This window comes from Bos indicus x Bos taurus, chromosome 1, assembly GCF_003369695.1.
Source record: "Bos indicus x Bos taurus breed Angus x Brahman F1 hybrid chromosome 1, Bos_hybrid_MaternalHap_v2.0, whole genome shotgun sequence".
Taxonomy (NCBI): domain Eukaryota; kingdom Metazoa; phylum Chordata; class Mammalia; order Artiodactyla; family Bovidae; genus Bos; species Bos indicus x Bos taurus.
This window is the reverse complement of record NC_040076.1, coordinates 125,849,471-125,867,134: the sequence shown is the minus strand read 5'-3', so window position 1 is coordinate 125,867,134 and position 17,664 is coordinate 125,849,471. Positions and strand designations below refer to the sequence as shown.

The 17,664-nt window shown below is 41.5% G+C and overlaps 1 protein-coding gene across 3 annotated transcripts in view; it reads left to right on the top strand.

Annotated features, from left to right (window-relative positions):
* The window catches only part of PLS1 (plastin 1), a 129,483-nt gene that overhangs the window by 12,131 nt on the left and 99,688 nt on the right, over positions 1–17,664 (top strand). Inside the window, exon 1 of one of the 3 annotated variants that reach the window (XM_027544328.1) lies at positions 1,688–1,842. The exons of the other annotated variants lie outside the window; for them this stretch is intronic. The gene's annotated coding sequence lies outside the window, so the exon portion shown is untranslated. Of the gene's footprint in view, positions 1–1,687; positions 1,843–17,664 lie in introns of those variants that run through there. 3 annotated transcript variants of the gene reach the window in all.

Below are 17,664 nucleotides of genomic sequence, written 5' to 3'. Positions count from 1 at the left end.
TAGAGACTTGAGTACCTGTTTTACCTGCAGTTAAATGAAACAAGAACCAAAACTTGATTATACCTTAGGTTTTACAATATCTCTAATGTTAACAGAAATTCAATTCTTGATTCATGAAGTTCCATGTGATTTACATGGGAGAAAAGTTCATCTCTTTCATTGTGAACAAAGTAGTTTGGTTTTCAAAATTATTGTATTTCCTGTTAATATACACCTGGAATGTGTAGGATAAAGAAGATGAACCTTTTTAAATTTTCACTGAGTTATAGCCTAGTGATATGTATTGTGCTGTGGGAGACTAAGCTCATTTGCATATTTCCGAGTGAGTTTTACATTTCTCATAGAACTAGGACAACAAATGATAGAAGAACTGAAAGCATTATAATTTTCTAGTAATTCAGAGGAAATGACTCCATTCTGAGGTAGTAGGCTAAAAAAGGACACAGCGATACCCCCACTTTAGGTAAGCTAGCCAGTCAGTCATTCAGTTGTGTCCGACTCTTTGCAACCGCATGGGCTGTAACCCGCCAAGCTTCTCTGTCCGTGGGATTTCCCAGGCAGGAATACTGGAGTGGGTTGCCATTTCCTCCTCTAAGGGATCTTCCTGACCCAGGGATTGAATCTGTGTCTCCTGCATTGGCAGGAGGATTCTTTATCACTGGGCCACATGGGAAGCCCGTTCGTAAGCTAATTATAATACCAACAGGAAATTTCTTTTGCATCCTCTTTTACATCTCAGGCACACTTTAGGGAGGCCTTATGTTTATGTATCAGTAGTTTGCTCATTTAATCTGAGAAGCCTCATTCAGACCTTCTGTGTGCACAGGTTCTTTCATTATGTTCTGCCCTTCGTCATTATACTAAAGGTATTACAAAATCAAACAGAAGGCTTCCCAGGAAATTAAAGGTTTCATATCAATCAGACATTGTCAGGGCTTCCCTTATAGCTCAGTTGGTAAAGAATCTGCCTGCAGTGCAGGAGACGGGTTCATTTCCTGGGCCAGGAAGATTCCCTAAAGAAAGTGCCAACCCACTCCAGTGTTCTTGCTTAGAGAATCCCATGGACAGAAGACCTTAGCAGGCTACAGCGCATGGGGTCATAAGAGTCATATACAACTTAGCGACTAAATCACCCCTACCAGACACTGTCAAAATATGTGCCTTGAATAGCATTGAATGTATTCCATCAGTGTTCTTGGTGCACATGATGTGTGTGTTTTTTTTAAGCTAATAGCTTTATTTATTTATCAAGGTATAATTCACACACCATACAGTACATTCATTTAAAGTATAAGAGTGTTTTAGGGTATTTTCATCACCCTATACCATTAGCATGCATTCCTCATTTCCCCATTTTTCTAAAAATATAGTGGACAGTACTTTATTTGGAAATGTGCCTTCCTATAATTAAAATCCTGTTAGTCAATCTCTACCTCTCCCCAGGCAATGACAGATCTTCCTGTCTCTATAGTTTGCATATGCTTGACATTTCATATAAAGGGAATCATACAGTGTGTGGCCTTTTGTGTCTGCTTATTTCGCTTAGCACAATGTTTTCAAGGTTTATTCATGTTGTAGCACCAATACTTCACTTTTTATGGTTGAATAATAGTCCACTGTGTTGATCTACCACATTTTCTTCATTCATTCATCAGTTGATGAACACTGAGTTGTTTTCACTTTTTAGTTACTATGGATAATGCTGCTATGAACATTTGTGAACAAGTTTCAATGGGACACGTGTTTTCATTTCTCTTGGGTATATACGTCAAAGTGGAATTGCTGGTTCACTTGATGACTCAACAGTAAACACTTAGAGGAACTGCCAGACCATTTTCCAAGGTAACTGCACCATTTTACGTTCCTACCAGCAATGTACGAAGGTTCTAGTTTCTCCACATCCTCACCAGCACTTGTTATTATGTCATTTTGATAATGACCATCTGGCTGTGAAGTGGTGTCTCATTGTGTTGACATTTACAGTTCTAGATAGAGAAAATGTACAGAGATTTTCCGTGTGCCTCACACTGATATACAGTTTATGCTGTCATTAACATTTTACATTAGTGTGGTAAATTTATTATAATTAATGAACTGATATTGCTATATTATTAATTATAGTCTATGGTGTATTCACATTCCCTTAGTTTTTGCCTAAAGTCCTTTTTCTATTACACGATCCCATCTGGGAATCCTGATAGATTCCTGATGAACCCACATTATAGTTAGTTGACATTTAGCTCCTTAGTCTCCTCTTGGTTGTGACAATTTTTCAGACTTTTTCCTTGTTTTTTGATGACCACAAGTGTTTTTTTTTTTTCTTTTTTAAAATTTGTTTTTTTTTTTAATTGGAGGTTAATTTCTTTACAATATTGTGTTGGTTTCTGCCATATATCAACGTGAATCAGCCATAGGTATATGTATGTCCCCTCCCTCTTGAACCTCCCTCACACTGATGGTACTGATGAACAGGGCAGCAATGGAGATGCAGAGATAGAGAACAGATTTGTGGACACATGAGGGGAAGGAGAGGGAGGGAAGAATTGAGAGGGTAACATTGAAACATATATAATACCATATGTAAAATTATATAGCCAGTGCAAATTTGCTGTATGATGCAGGGAGCTCAAGTCAACAATGCTCTATGACAATAATGAGTGTTTTGAGGAGCTGTTTCCCAGGTGGCTCAGTGGTAGAGAATCCACTTGCCAATGCAGGAGATGTGGGTTTGGTCCCTGAGTCAGGAAGATCCCCTGGAGAAGGAAATAGCAACTCACTCCAGTATTTTTGCCTGGAAAATCCCATGGACAGAGGAGCATGGTGAGATGCAGTCCATGGGGTCGTGAAGACTCGGCTACGCCTTAGGGACTGAGCATGTGTGCACAGACACATATGCTCACACACACAGAGTTAGGTACATTGTTAGATGCCCCTCAGTTGGAATTTGTCTGATTTTTCTTTTTTATGATTAGGCTACATTGACATTAATTTTTAGTATTAAAAAAATAACCGAGAGCAATTTACTTGGAGCATAAAAATACATAATCAGAACTGGAAATCAGCAGACGGATGGGTAATAGGAAATTCTTCGGAATTTTAAAAGTTCATTTGCCCCTGGAAAATGGGCAGAAGTTTAATTCCAAGATATATTTTCATACCAAGGACTTGATCATATTATAAAAGGACCAGATTAAGTAATAGAATTTATTTTCATGTCTGTCATAGACAGCATCTACTCTAAGGATAAAACCAAAGATATATTTTTCACTGCTTTAAATGTACCTGAGAAAGTTGTTTCGCTTGTAATAAAATATAAAGGAAATATAAATTTTAATCGGCTTTAAGGAGAATGCCATGGTTCTGAGGAATTTCCTGCGGTCCAGTGGTTAAGACTCCATGCTTCCACTACAGCGGGCACAGATTTGACCCCTGGTCAGTGAACTAAGATCCCACATGGTGAAGGGTCAAAAATTTTATTTTTGTGAAAAAGAATTCCACAGTTCTGAGGCATTTAAAAAAACAATCCCACAGATCTGAGGCAGCAGCGGTCTACCATACAGTCAGTGTTTCCATCTATATTCGTTCTGTTGATCCTCACGGATTCCTTGTGGAGTGGGGCAGGGAACTGAGGCTCTTACAGGCTGTGTCTTTGTCTTTTGGCCTGACTCACACAGCTGTCAATTGTTGAGCTGAGATTTGGACCCAGGGCTGTGGAACTTTATACCCTACTGTTTGCCAGGCCAGGCTCCAGACTTTCCAGTGGTTTTAAATCGGGCATGTATCAAAGAACACAGGATTGAGTCCTTATCTTAGTGGGTATTTTTACTGCCAGCTGGAGGAGATAGCATCTCTCTGAGTTCAAAGCCCCACCAACATCAGTGTGTCCAATGAACAGCTTACCTGTTGACTGCTAACAAAAGAGAACTGGGCCAGCTCTGCTCAGAGCTCTCTACCATCTTGTCCATGGAGTGTAACCCCACTGCTACATGTGTCTCCTGAAAATGAAGAGTCATAAAGTAGGACATGAGCCATGTGGAAGAACAACATATTCAGCTAAGGTTTGTCAGTGGTTAGTTACAGTGTTCAGTGAACATCACTCAAGGTACATTGCTTGATGTGTGTCTCGGTAAGATCTTAAGTTTTATTAATAACGATGATTTGGTTGTAAATACTGATTTTTGAAATAGGAGTAGGTGTGGCAATAATTTGTGAATGTGCTTGAAGTGAAATAATAAAGTTGCCCACATACCTGTCTGAGGAAGGTTTGGAAAATTTCCCTATTTAATCCTTGTAAATGGCTGAGATTGGTTGATCACAGGATACAAGGCTTCTGTCTGCTCAGCTTTTCTGTATATGTCAAGATAGAGTAGGCTATGTTATAGGAACAAATCAACCGTGATACTTCCATTGATTTCTTGTTCACATAAATGCCAGTGTGCATTGGCTCTCCTCCAGGGCAGCTGTTCTGCATTCAATGACTCAGAGATCCAGGCTGCTGTAATTTTTGTGATTTTGCTCTTTTGACATGGGACTTCTAGGTTGTTGCAGCAGGAAAAGGGGAGCTAGAGGATCACATGGCTCTGAAAGGCTTTGTCCTGTGTTCGCGTGCTAAGTCATTTCAGTCGTGTCCAACTCTTTGTGACCCTATGGACTGTAGCCTGCCAGGCTCCTCTGTCCATGGGATTCTCCAGACAAGAATGCTGGAGTGGATTGCCATTTCCTCCTCCAAGGGATCTTTCTGACCCAGAGATCAAACCCGAATCTCCTGTGGCTCCTCCATTGCAGGCAGATTCTTTACTGCTGAGCTACCAGGAAAGCCCATGCTTTGGCCTAGAGGGACACAAATCACTTCTACTCACAGCCCATTGGCTGGAACTAATCACATGGCCCTGCTGAAAGTGAGGGGCAGCACATGGCTATTCCATGAATTTTGTCTTTGCTTCACCACTTTAGAGTAAGAGAACTGGTTAGTTGAGGGAGAACCTTCCATAAAGAGAGGAGTTTATTAGGATAGTGATAATTGCCAGATAACTTGCTGCTGCTGCTGCTGCTGCTAAGTTGCTTCAGTCGTGTCCGACTCTGTGCGACCCCATAGATGGCAGCCCACCAGGCTCCCCTGTCCCTGGGATTCTCCAGGCAAGAACATTGGAGTGAGTTGCCATTTCCTTCTCCAATGCATGAAAGTAAAAAGTGAAAGTGAAGTCGCTCAGTCGTGTCTGACTCTTAACGACCCCATAGACTGAAGCCTACCAGGCTCTTCCATCCGTGGATTTTCCAGGCAAGAGTACTGGAGTGGGGTGCCATTGCCTCCTCTGGCCAGATAACTTAGGTATGGCCAATTAGGTGACTTGATACCATTTGGCTAGTATCTTCTAGTAATAGACTAGTAAGGCTGCATCTTCTAAGGGGATATCATTAAAGTGTACTTCTTTCATATTGTAATTCTTCAAGTGATGGTGCTGATGATCAAAGTTGTATTTGGTGAGGTGTCCCAAGTGTTTTTCCTGAATTAGATTAATTCAGACTGAGGACTGTGATTTCATCACCTTGGTAAATACTTTGCAGTTTTATCAATTTGCCTTGTTGGATATGGTACCTAGATTAGACCATTACCATGCTGATAGATCTCTTCTAGAAACGGGATCGTCACTAAACTAGCTTACAAAGAGCCTCGTTACATTAAAGGTGGCACTCTGTTTGTTGTCTTAACTAGCACTAATTACAACGAGACCCAATATTTACTGTGATTTGGACCCATACTCATATGTACGCAACTTAAGACTTTGCAGACCTCTTTAGCAGCTGTATCTAGAAATAAGGCTTGTGGTGAGCTAAGGCCTGAGGTCATAGATTTTTTTTTTTTTTTAGGTATATGTTTTCTTCCCAAATTAATTCTCTTTGGTTGCGCTTTTGTGATGCCATTTTTTATTAAAAATATACTGCTGGTAAATGCAGAACTCCTGTTTATTTTGTCCTTATGATCTTCCCTTTCCCCATTCTCCATTGTGGCCTAAAATTCTACCACTAGAATTAGCTGGCTCAGATTAAGAATCTGCCTGCAATACAGGAGACCCAGGTTCAATTCCTGGGTCAGGAAGATCCCCTGGAGAAGGGAATGGCAACCCACTCCAGTACTCTTGCCTGGAGAATTCCATGGACAGAGGAGCCTTGTGGGCTACAATCCGTGGGGTCACAGAGTCAGACACGACTGAGTGACTAACACTTTCACTTTCACTATGATCTACCCTTTCCCCATTCTCCATTGTACCCTAAAATTCTACTGCTAGAATTAGCTAGGATATCAAAAGACCCTAGCTGATCCTTGGGGATAATGTTTAAGAGGATCTAGAAAACTCGGTGGTTTTAACTTATTCATGTCTGTTAAAAGTTTCCTCAGGCTTCTCTGGTGGCTCAGTGCTAAAGAATCTGCCTGCCAGTGCAGGAAACATGGGTTCGCTATCTGGTGAGGGAAGATCCTGCATGCTGTGGAGCAGCTGAGCCCGTGTGCCACAACTAGTGGGTCTGTGCTCCAGAACCCAGGAACTGCGACTACGGAAGCTCACCTCCCACAGCTACTGAAGCGTGTGTGCCCTGAGCCCATGCTCTGCAACAAGAGAAAAGCCCATGCAGCAGTGAAGACCCAGCAGAGCCAAAAATAAAGAATAAATAAATTTTAAAAAGTTAAAAAAATTTCCTCATTAAAAGGGAGTCCTCAGGTTGGGGCTATTCTGGGGAAAGGTGTCACCATGCACAACAAACTAACTTTATTATCATTTTTTTTTCAAACTAACTTTAAAAAGCATGTTGATTAAAAAAAAATGTGAGTGCACTTGGGAATTCCTTGAATTCTGTGCAATAAACATTTTTAAAACAAAAAAACAGCAAAAAAAAAAAAAAGACCCTAGCTGGGCTGCATAGATTGGAGCAGCCCCTCTTGTTCTCTGTCTGAAAATGGTTCTCTGTTGTTTGAGAACAGCTCTTAAGCACACAGGAGAGCCCCACCTCAGGCTCTTTATGTTGACACCATGTTCACTCATCAAATGTTTACTGAACACAGTCTGGGCCAGGCACTGAGCTAGGCCCCACAGCCTCTGCCCTCATAGAAACAGCAGTCTAGACCAAAGGTTGGCAAACTCTGTAAAGGGACAGATAATAAGTACTTATCTGGGTTATGGTCTCTGTCTCGACTACCTAATTCTGCTCAAAAGCTGTTGTAGACAGGATGTAAGTGAATGAGCTTGTCTGTGTTCCAGTGAACTTTATTTGTGGGCACTCACATTTTGATTTTTTACTGTCACATGTCACAAACTATTATTCTTTTGAAAGAATAATTCAATAATAATAATTCTTTTGAAAAAATTATGTATTTATTTGATTGCACTGGATCTTAATTGCTGCATGCAGGCTTTTCATTGAGGCATGTGAGATCTGGGTCCCTGACCAGGAGTTGAACTTGGGCCCCTTGCATTGGGAGTGCAGAGTCTTAGCCACTGGACCACCAGGGAAGTCCCTATCCTTTTGATTTTTTAAAAAATCTATTGAAAAATGTAAAAACCATTCTTAGTTCACAGGTAGTATACAAATAGGCAGTTGGCCAGATTTGGCCTTCCAGCTGACTTTGTTGATCCCTGGTTTAGAACTAGCTTTTCTTCTTCTTTTTTTTTTTTTAAACAAATCTCTAATAACGAATCCATGTAAGTATTTGAATTTAGTTATAAAGCTCTGTATGAATTTCTTCTCACAAATAGATAGGGAACTACCTTAATGATTACTTACATTATTCAAGTTCAGTGTTTAAAGATAATTAACTTCATCCAGGCCTTTACTTAATAAATCAGTTATTGGGAGACTTTCCAATAACTTTCCAATAATAATTTTCTGATATTTGCAGAAAATATTTATGCAAATTGAGATGATTTTTCCATATACACATCCATGTACCCATAATATACAAGTGTGTTCACAACTGTATTACTTTTGAGGACTGTTGTGGTCAGTGCGTGGGTTGGTAAAGAATTTCCAGACATGAGGCAGAATGGAAGGAGAATAAAGTTTATTAGAATGGAAGTCGCTCTCTCAAGGGAGAGCCAAACCCTTTCACAGGGTAGCAGCCAATTTTTATAGTCTCAAGACAGAGAAAATTCCTACTGGAATGGTGACATTAGGTAATTCGTTAGGATGCTATAGGGTGAATAATAGGGAGGTATTTTACCTAATATGGGGTCAGTGAACTGGCCAGTTTAGATCTGGAGGCTTGTGGCAACAATTACTATGGGGTTTGGTCAGTTCCAGAGATTTTTATCCTGTGACCTTGGTACAGGGCTCCACACCTGTGACCCTTGGTACAGGGTTCCACATTCCACTAACGCCATGAATCACCAATATGTAAAATAATAGCTAGTATCTACTGGGCACTCTACTATACATCAGACCCTTTTCTAAGCCCTTTGCTGTTTATTTTAATTAATCCTTCCCAGAACTCTATGAAGTTGAAATTACCACCATCTTCATTTTTTGGCTATGAAGACCAAAACTCAGAAGGACTCACCTGAGGTGATGTAGTTCATAGGAAGTGGAGAATAAATTCTTCAGAATTCTGACTCCAGAGTCAAGGATCCTAGTGATAAATTACAACTTTCTGGGTACTGAAATATATGCATGAAAGTAGTTAAACTTTGTCTTTAAGTTTTATATAAGAAAATAGAAGTGGTGAATAAAGATTAAATATTATTTTTCTGAGAAGCAAGCATATAAAAGGAAACATTTAGGAAGCAAGTATTCTAATAGTTTTTCACTAATTTAATTTTAATTTGTGTCTGTCCATGAGCGAAGATAATCAACTTTGACTCTCAGTGTGCTGAGAACTTCCTCTTTCCTGAATTATCACTGAGAATCAGGGCAGGGTTGGATTTACAATAGTATGATGCATCATGTCCACCTCAAATATCATAGTATGGATACTTTGTATTTGTATATACATTTAGAAAATACTCTCTTGTTTGTGACACTCTAGGTGGAAGCACTTTGTAACCTGCAAATCATATTCCAAAGTGATCATTGCTAGTCATTCCAGTGGCCCATTCCGCTATAGATACAGCCTTCGCCCTACTTTCATTGCTCCTGAAGCTGGATCAGTAGAAAAGGTTAGGTCTCAAGGGAACATAACCTGTGAAAGATTCCTAGTGGGCCATTGACCATTTCCCTCATTTACTTTTGGACCAGCTTTATGTTGATCCAGGAGGAAAAAGACTACAAAATCTATTCTTGTCCTGGGAAGTTTCTGAGAAGTAGGCTGGACACATTATATTTTCCCATTCAAGTGCTGGCCTTAGAGGGAAAGAGGTGAGAAAGAGCAGGAAGCATTCTGGAAATCAAACATTTACCTTGACACTGACTCATTCATCTAATCTTATGGGCAAAGACCAGGAATTCCAAAGGTACCCTAACTTGTACCCCTCTGGGGTGAGTCTCTGGCTACAGCACTGCGTCATTTGGTGGTAGTACAGCAATGCTTTCAGCCAGCTCATGGTGCATGCCAGTAACAGGTGATTCGAGACAAGGAAAGATCTTTGTACACTTTTATTGCACAGTGATTATTTCTTAATTAATAATTCTCTAAGTTTTTTGTGGTCTAGCTTATTGCTAAATAAAAAGGGCCAGCAGGTGACAGGGTCTTTCTGAAAACAAACTTTAATTTGCTTTATATATAAGTAAGTGGACCATAAAGTTCTATATCTGGTGACTTCAGATTATGGATATTTTGTCTTGTAACAATAAAGGATATAGCTACTTTTTCTTTTTGAGTCCTCATCTTTTAAAGACCTTGAGATGTTGGAAGAGGGATTGCCTTTTAAAAATATATTTGACTGCCCCAAGTCTTAGTTTTGGCATATGGAATCTAGTTTCCTGATCAGGAATTGAACCCAGGCCCCCTGCACTGGGAGTGGGGAAGTCCTGGGCATGCCTTTTTATTTTGAGTCTCTTCACCCTCTCTCTCTCTCTCTCCTCACCCTTCGTGAATCTGGGCCACTCTGGAGTAAGCACTTGCCCATTTGTTCATAATTCCTGTAATTACAGCTTCATGACTGAGAATGGAAGCAACCACCAAGTGAAGAGAAAAAAAATAATGTTTCTTTCTCTCATGATCATAGTAATTTGATTTGAATATCCCTTCCTCAGGGATATCTGTGGAAGTTAACAGCAGCAGGTTGTAGACCTGCGCTTAGTCACTGTTGGTTCGTGTATGTTCTGTGGGAGAAAGGCTGTGGGAGAATGGGGATGGTGGGGGATGTAAGGCTGATGGTCAACTTTACCCCTTGTCTAAAGGGCATGATTGTCACTGGCCTAGTTCAGTGTTACCGTGTGAAAATGTGGGCTAACTATTGCCAGTTGTTCTGATCTGAAAAGAGAAAATAGAAATCTGAATTTTATGTTTATCTTCTCATTTTTATATATTTGCTCCAAAATTTAACAAATACTCAGTGAGCCACAGAGGACACATGTCCAGGCAGGATTTGGCCCACGGTACCCTTTGGCAGCCAGGAGGGGCCTCTCAGTTTGGTGAAAATGTTATAAGAGCCCTGAGATGAGTGCACCAGAGCATGGAGGCCGTAGAAAAGAAGACCTGGCTTGAGTTTCACCCTCTTCCCTCTTTTTTGTTTGGCTGACAAGGTTGTGTTGTAATTTTTCTGCTCACCTGAAGGAAAACCTTGTGCTTCCAGATTTCCTGAATCCAGATTTCCCTCCTGGAGAAGAAGGGAATGGGGATGTTGAACTCAGCTGGGGACTTCAGGAGCTGAGTGCAACTGAACAGAGGTGGGGCAAGGCTGGTTACACCACAGGGTTTGAAACCAGGCTGCCTCTGAGAACTGAGACGCAAATGCATCTCTGCAGGATCTGGGCGGGTGGACAAAACATGGCACAGAGCAGAGCTGCCAGGCCCAAGGATGGAGCAAGGCTTGAGTGGGTGGCTGAGAGATGTCCAGGGAGCTAAAGAACAGCTCAAGGGCTTGTCTTAGCTGTGGGTGAGGAGGGAGTTGTTAAGCCAGCCAACCTGGACTGGATGGTTGTTGATCATTGACCCAGAGCAGTAATCTAGGCTGAATTTCATGAAGGTCTTGTATCTTCTCGTCTCCATCTACATCGCTTGGGCAACAACTCTGTTCTTCAAGAGCAGGAACATGTGTGTATGTGTTAGTTGCTCAGTTGTGTCTGACTCTTTCAGACCCCATGGACTGTAGCCCACCAGACTTCTCTGTCCATGGGATTCTCCAGGCAAGAATACTGGAGTGGATAGCCATTCCCTTCTCCAGGGGATCTTCCCACCCCAGGGATAGAACCCAGGCAGATTCTTTAGTGTCTGAGCCACCAGAAAAGCTCACAGGAATGTTATTCCTTTATTTATTATATACACAGTTGATGTGACATGGCTTCAGCATTATGACTCAGACAAGACAGGGTCACTCTGCTTCCAGATTGAGGCTACAGCCTTTGGAATTCCTCCTCCTATTCCCTGTCATTCCTATGATTGTTATCCTGGATGCTCTTGGATTGAGGAGGCTGATAATTCAGACTCTTCTCTTTATTCTCAGAACTGATTGAGAAACTGATAGAGGCCTCTTATAGAGTTTTCACTGGTGGAGCTGGATCAGGATGACAGTCCAGGCCTGGGGCCAAATACCTTTCCTTCCAGAATTTTAACTTCTACCCATTCCATTCCAGGCACACCTACTGAAAAGGCCTCTGGGTTGCTTATCATGTGGAGGCAGAGGAGAGTCAAGTCCTGAGGACAAACTCTGGCTAAAGAGGGAAGGGGCAAGCCACATGAGGACAGTGGTGTGGAACTACAGCAGTGGTTCTCAAAGTGTTGTCCTTAGGTGACCAGCCTCTGCATTACCTAAAAGTTGTTAGAAATGCAGTTTTGTGGTCTCTGACCCATGAGAGACTCCAGGGAGTAGGGCCCAAGAGTCTGTGTTTTACTTAGCCCTCCTTATTCTCTTGCAATTAAAGTTTGAGAATCATTGCAGTGGAGCTAGGAGGTTCAGGGGACCCAAGACACTTACCTTCTCATGAATAAGAGAAATCGTTTTTCCTTCTTCAGAGGAGCGTAATAAAGAAGTACAGAGAAAGAGGCCACAAGTCCTGCTTTAACAATTGGCCCTCATGGAAACAAAGACGCCATACGTGGGTTTCCCCCAACAGTTAATCCTGCCCTCTGTGGAGGACTGGGACTTTCCTGGTGGCTCAAGAATCTGCCTGCCAACCAAGAGACATGAGTTCAATCTCTGAATCAGAAAGATCCCTTGGAGAAAGAAATGGTAACCCATTTCAGTATTCTGGCCTGGGAAATTCCATGAACAGAGGAGCCTGGGGCCTCAAAAGAGTCGGACGCAACTGAGCGACTGAGCACCCTCTGTGGAGGACTGTAGTCTGAGAAGGACCAGCAGATGAGAACAGGAGGATTTTCTTCAGGTGCCCCTTTACTTTTTGCAGAGATCTGAAAGCTTTTAAAAATATTTGTTTGTGTACGTGCATGTGTGCTCAGTCGTGCCTGACTCTTTGCGACCCCATGGACTTTAGCCCACCAGGCTCCTCTGTCCATGGGATTTCCCAGGCAAGAATACTGGAGTGGGTTGCCATTCTCTTCTCCAGGAGATCTTTTCCACCCAGGGATCAAACTCGCGTCTCTTGCATTGGCAGGCGGATTCTTTACCACCGAGCCACCTGGGAAGCCAGTTACTTGTTTGTTTATTTGGCCGTGCTGGGTCTTAGCTGTGCCACATGGGATCTTTAGTTGTGTGTGAAACTCTAGTTGTGGCACGTGGGATCTAGTTCCCTGACCAGGCCCCCTGCGTTAGAAGTGACGAGTCTTAGCCATTGGACCGCCAGGGAAATCCTCAGATGCCCTTTTATTATCTGTTAACGCTCCCTACCTTTTCTATAAAGGAAAAAAGAGTGGAAAGGGAATGATGAAGTAATATACACAAGCAGAGAGGAAAGAACACTAAAAGATATAAACGGAAAGTAATAAATAGGTATTCTGTTGCTTCCAGCATCATTCTTTACAGTTAGATCATCATTTATTTTGTATTTTACTAATTTAGTTTTTAGTCTGATTTATTTTTCTAGTTGTGACCCCAACTCCAGGCCAATTGGCTGTGGTAGAATCATTGGTCATCTGCACGGACTCAACGGTGCTGAGCTGTTTGCTTCCTATTTGTGCCTATTCATTTTCATGTTATTGAAACGTGTATCATTCAGTGACATGATTATTTATGTCCTTCACATTCACCTGGCAGTTGAAATTCTATGACTTGTTCTATAACCTTGAGCAGGAAATTCATTTTCACTCTCTGCAGTCTTCAAATCAGCCACTAAATGTTCAGTGACGACCAGAACTGCTCTGAACCATCCATAGAGTCAGCGTTTCATATTCTAAGGTTGAAAACAGAGACGTGTGCATGCGTGCTTAGTCACTAAATCGTGTCTGACTATTTGCAACCCCATGGACTGTGGCCGGCCAGGCTCCCTTGTTCTTGGGATTTTCCAGGCAAGAATACTGGAGTGGGTTGCCATTTCTTTCTCCAGAGGATCTTTCTGACCCAGGGATTGAACCCGCATCTCCTGAATTAGCAGGCAGATTTTGTACCCACTGTGCCACCTGGGAAGCCTGAAAAACAAAAGATACATTTCTCAAATGCTTGTACTTGGGGAAGATGTCTTTTGGCTTCATCCCACCTTTCTAGAGGCTTGGTATGAAATTATGCCTCCTTGGGTATATACAACCTCAATGAGATAGAGATATCATGGTTTCCTTTATTTTCTCCACAACACAACCTCTTGTAAACACAGCCAGTCTAAAGGGGAAGCTTGTTTCCATTATATATTTAATCTTTCTAGATACTGTTCCAGGAATGAAAATTGCTAAAAAATTTGAACTACCTCTGCTTATAAATATTTTGCTTTGGTTTCATCTGGAAATGGACTTATGGTGGTGTTAAAATCACATGAACTGAATAGTTGTTTGTTCCTAAGAACTGTGTTCAACCTGTTGCCACAACCCTGTGGGTAGGTAGATCATTCCCTTTGTACAAATGAGACAACTGAGCCACAGAGAACTTAAGTGACTTTCCCCAAACACTCAAAACACTCCCTTCCTAAGAAGTTAAAGCAGAATCAAATCCAGATTTGTTTATATCAAAGTTATATTCTTGGCCTTCTTGTCTACTAGATGGGCCAGCTCCTGGGCTAACTCCCAATATGAATTGCATTTTGGGCTTTGGGCAGAATAGCAGACGTCTCCAGTGGTTGGTGCAGAGAAGGCAGTGGCAACCCACTCCAGTACTCTTGCCTGGAAAATCCCATGGATGGAGGAACCTGGTAGGCTGCAGTCCATGGGGTCGCTAAGAGTCAGACAGGACTGAGCGATTTCACTTTCATGCATTGGAGAAGGAAATGGCAACCCACTCCAGTATTCTTGCCTGGAGAATCCCAGGGATGGGGGAGCCTGGTGGGCTGCCATCTATGGGGTCGCACAGAGTCGGACACGACTGAAGCGACTTAGCCACTGGTTGGTGGGAGAAGTAGATAATGTTTTAGCAACATTAGTCATTTGTTAGATGATAAAATTCAGAAATTCTTCATTTTGATTCTATCCAGATTATTGGGCCCTACTCTAAAACTTCAGAATAAGTATCTCTGGAGAGGAGATCCAGGAATCTGCATTTACTATAAGCTCCACTGGTTGTTCCTGTGACTGCTGATGAGAACCATCATGTTGAATTGCTGGGTAGCGCTTAATGTTTACTGCAGGGATCTCCAAGCTCCAGTAGGATTCAGACAGGCATTTCTGTTCACCATTATTGGCAGAATATTGAATATTTGAATTTTTGTTGTGTTTTTCTCTTTAAGTGGCTAACATGAATATTTGACTTTCAATATGTGGGTGTGTATATCCTACTGGAGGGAAAATTTTAGGAGAATTGTAAAGCTGATGTTGGCCCTTATCCCCAAATATACTCTTCCTTTCCCTCTGCTTCCCCCAAATGCTAACTGTTCCCTCTTGTGGACAATCCAAGGCCTAGGTGATAAGAACAAAACTGCCTAAGCTTGTTTTAGTTTTCTGTTGCTCTTGTAACAGAATATCACACATTCAGTAGTTTAAACAACACAAATTTATTATCTTATAGTTCTGTAGATCAGAAGTCCAATATGGGTCTCGTTGGGCTAACATCAAAGAGCAGTCAGGAGATACTGTGTTCCTCTATGGAGGCCCTAGAGGAAGATCCTTTCCATGGCTCATTCGGAGTATTGGCAGAATTCAGTTTCTTGAGGTGGTGAGCCTGAGAACCCCGTTTTTCTACAGGATGTAAACTGAAGGCCATTCCCAGCGTCTAGAAGCCACCTGCATTCCTCGGCTGTGATCTGTTTCCTCCATTTTCAAAGCTGGCAGCAGCCCTTCTTACTCATTGAAGTTGTTCCACCTTTTCCTATTTCTTCTCTCAGCCCAGCAGGGGAAAGTTCTCTGCTGTTAATGATTCAGGTGATTAGATTGGCCCTATCTACATAATCCAAGATACTCAACCCTTTCCCAAAACCCATGCATATCCTTAGTCACTTCTGCTGAGTTACATGTTGCCATGTAGGATAACAAGTTCACAGGTTCTGGGGATTAGGGTGTGGGCCTCTTTGTGTGTGTGCTCCGTCACTTCAGTTGTGTCTATCTCTTTGCCATCCTATGGACCATAGCCCACCAGGCTCCTTTGTCCATGGGATTCTCCAGACAAGAATACTGGAGTGGGTTGCCATGCCCTCCTCCAAGGGATCTCCCAAATCCAGACTTGAACCCGGGTCTCTTATGTCTCCTGCATTGGCAGGTGGGTTCTTTACCACTAACGATGGGCCTCTTTGGGGGAGTATTATTCTGCCTGTCACAGACATATTGTCTGCCTTTGTCTGACAAATAAGACAGTAGGAGTTGTCATTGACACCGGGGCTTCAGGCATTAATGTTGATGCACAGGAGAAAAATGTGACTGAACTGGATCGTTTTCTCAATTGAAATCATCTCAAGGTCAGATTCTAATGCAAGTAATTTGGGAAAGGATGTTTCAGGACTTTTGTCCAGTCAAGCAGAGCTGCAGCATCACTTATCTCTGTGTGTTACAAAGGAGGTAATGCCTGCTTTTCTGGTCATTAAGAGTCAGAAAAAAATGGTGATGATGTGAAATAGGCACAGACATTCAGCCAGGATATTGGCTTTCATTTGGCCACTGATTCCACTCACTCTCAGGCTTCTGCAGTTTTGATTGTACCCTACTGATTTCCTAGTTTGCCCTTCTAGCTTTTTGCCCATTTATCTGTAACAGTACATATTTATGGCAAATTTTGATACCTACTCATTCTAAGAAACACTTTCCAAGGTGCTGAAAAGTATATCTAGTCATTTTTCCCAGTTGCTGAATTCAAATGATAAAAAGAATCCATGTTATCTCCCAGTCTTTCGAAGGCTTTTTTTGAGTTCTTCTCTGGATATCTTCCTCCATAAGTTCCTGTTCAGCACTGAAAAAGCCTGTCATGTCTTGGATATAGTCGGTACCCAAAACTACTTATGGATTTGAAGAAGTAAAACTTAAACAGTTGCAATTGTATTGTCTGTACACCCCAATTCTGCAAGATGTGCGTACTTACTGTTTCCTTACAATGTTGTTAACAAAGAGAACATTGCTAAGAATGTCAAGAGTAGGTGAGGAAAACTGGGATTGTTAGAGATGAAGTTTCCAATTCTCCTTTACTGAATATATTAAATCATGTTCAGTCAGTACTTAGCAGTATATTGGGGGTGAGGGAATAGACTACAAAGGGGGTCTGTTTTTGAATATTCAATGATATATGTGTGCAGAAAAATACACATATGGTAAATGTGTAACGATGAATTTTTACAAAATGATACTCCCATGAAATCAGCATCTATATCAAGAAACCAGAATTGTTACCAGCACCCCAGAAACCTTTCTGCTTCCTTTTAGTGGTTACTACTGTCAAGGGTAATCACTACCCTGATGCTTTAGAAGTTTGAGAAATGGACTGTTTTTAAAATAGAGAAAAATTCATATAATTGTGGTAAAAATACTTCTTTTGAACAAATTCCCAAGCAAAGGTATGTGGGTTTGTTGTTGTTGTTTAGTTGCCAAGTTGTGTCCAACTCTTTGCAACCCCATATACTGTAGCCTGCCAGTCTCCTCTGTCCATGGAATTCTCCAGGCAAGAATACTGGAGTGGGTTACCATTCCCTTCTCTAGAGGATCTTCCCAACCCAGGGATCAAACTCAGTCTTCTGCATTGGCAGGCAGGTTCTTTATCCCTGAGCCACGTGAAGCCCCATGTGGGTTTACAGAGATTTAAAAAAATCTCTCCTGCCCTGAATGTGCATTTAAGCACAAAATGGTAAATTCTTTTCTAAATATTCTTGGTTTATTTGATAGTTTGAGTTAAAAAGCAACTTTGAGTCAGATTATTTCTCAATATTTATTGAATATTTTAAGGGTTAAAACAACCCCTTTGCCTCGAATACTCACAAGTTGTTAAAACTGTACCAGGCACTTGACCCTGATTGATGACTTGGCACCACATCCGTTTCTACATATTTTTTTTATTGAGATCAAAT